This window comes from Arachis ipaensis, chromosome B06, assembly GCF_000816755.2.
Source record: "Arachis ipaensis cultivar K30076 chromosome B06, Araip1.1, whole genome shotgun sequence".
NCBI classification, from domain to species: Eukaryota; Viridiplantae; Streptophyta; class Magnoliopsida; order Fabales; family Fabaceae; genus Arachis; species Arachis ipaensis.
In genome coordinates, this window is record NC_029790.2 from 16,708,584 (window position 1) to 16,710,637 (window position 2,054).

The window sequence follows — 2,054 nt, forward strand, 5'->3', positions numbered from 1 at the left end:
GAATCGAGAGAGAAGAGCGAGAGAACGTAAACCTCATTAAACTTCCAGTTTTGATTTCTTACAATTCGTAACTTCAATAAAAAATCTAATCCAGTAAAGTATTCGTATCCTCCTCCTCTACACGTTGGCACCACTTTTGATCGGTAAAAGTTGAAGGTGACGTAGCTCTTCTATTCCTTGGGTTTGGCCAACGGGAGTTTTAGGAGGCACAGACGATTTTGGACGTTTTCTTCTTCGATAGCTCGGTCAGAAAGTTTTCCCGGAGCTTTGAATATTTTGATTCCGTACGAAGGTATGATTTTGGTTTCTCGTAGTTAATGTTTAATGTCATGTGAAAATTTAGGCTAGAAGACCTTAAGATAGGAATGAATTGAATGTATAATTGATGGATTGTGCATATTGGATAAAATGTGTGGTTTAGCTGTTGTTAATAATTTGCTGTTGAAGTTGGTCGGTTTGAAAAAGATTTAATATTGGTATTTGTTTGCTTTTAAAATAATTTGTTACCGGAAATGATTTGAAGGACTGAGAGGTGTTTGATTTGATAGTTGGGACCCTTGAAGGGTGGCAAAAATTCGAGCTTTAGAGGAGATACTGCCAAAACTTCTATAAGAATTGGAGTTTTGATTTAAGGTGGTATTTTAAGAAGAAAGAGATTATTATGTGGCTTGTGTATTAGAGACTATTTGTTGACCCTCTGTCGCAAGATGTGACCGGCCACTTTAACCCCCCGGATTCCCCCATGGGCATACATATATATGAATATTGAATATTATATTTGAGCTTGGAGTTCGACTCCATGGAATACTATATTGTTGAGCTTGGAGTTCGACTCCATGGAATATTATATTTGAGCTTGGAGTTTGACTCCATGGAATATTATTGAGCTTGGGGATGCGCGCACAGAGGGACTGTCCAATGGTTAACTACCAGGACATGTCGGGTTGGCTGTATAACTGACAGATGAGACTCATCAGCCATAGGACGGGCATACATCATATGCATTTGTTTGTTTGCTTGAGTGTGCATTGTTTTGGTTTGCTTAACTGTTTAATTCTGCTTATCCGCTACTTTTTCTACTTGCTGTAAATGCTTCTCTATCTGTGCTTTCCTTGCTTGAACTGTATGTGTATGTTTTCTGAGAAATCCCTCTTGACGAAGGTGTGACGGGAGATGGTTGTTCCACCAATGATTCGGAGGATTGGAGGCGACAGAAAGTGAAGTATTAAGTTAAAGTTAGATTCAGAACTAGAATACCTTAGATAACTTACCTAACTTTTGATTTAGTTTATTTTATTTAAGAATGATTTTGAGTGTCGGAGTTCTAGGAATGCCTCTGGCTTTCCCGAGACCTTTTATATTAACTGTGTGGGCACCTTTACCGTACTGAGAACCTCCGATTCTCATTCCATACTATGTTGTTGTTTTTCAGATGCAGGTCAACAGGTATCTCATTAGGTGTCCGGACACCTGAAGCGAAGTGGTTACTGTGTTATTTTGTTGTGCAGTGATGTATATACACGTACTTAGCTTTCTCTCCACATAACTTATTCTTTTTGATCCTCTTAGAGGTTTATGGATAGGCAGGATTTTGTTTATGTACATCTTGGGTTTTGGATATATATATATATATATTCTCCGGTCAGCCTTGACTTCGCAGACTGAGTTAGGAGCTTGTTATTTTGTACCTATGGCTTTCGATTCCTACTTTTATTGTCTTACATTTTATAGTTATAGTTTGTCTCACACGCAAGTTGTTCCATTTTCGGAGTGTGGCGCTTTTCATTTTGCGATTTTGTTTTACCCATTTTCAAGGCTCCTAGTCTATTATATTTTTTCTACTATTATAGGTATGTGTTATAATTTTTAAAAGTCGTAATATCTCGCCACCTCTATTTTACGACTTAAACGTAAATTTTTTGGTGGTAGAGTATTACAAGCAGCAGTGTCAATATAAAACCCATGCAATTGGAGTTCTGCAATCAATAAACTCCACATATTTTTTAATTTATGCCTAATAAAATTTGTTAAATAGTTAAATTTATTAGTAACTA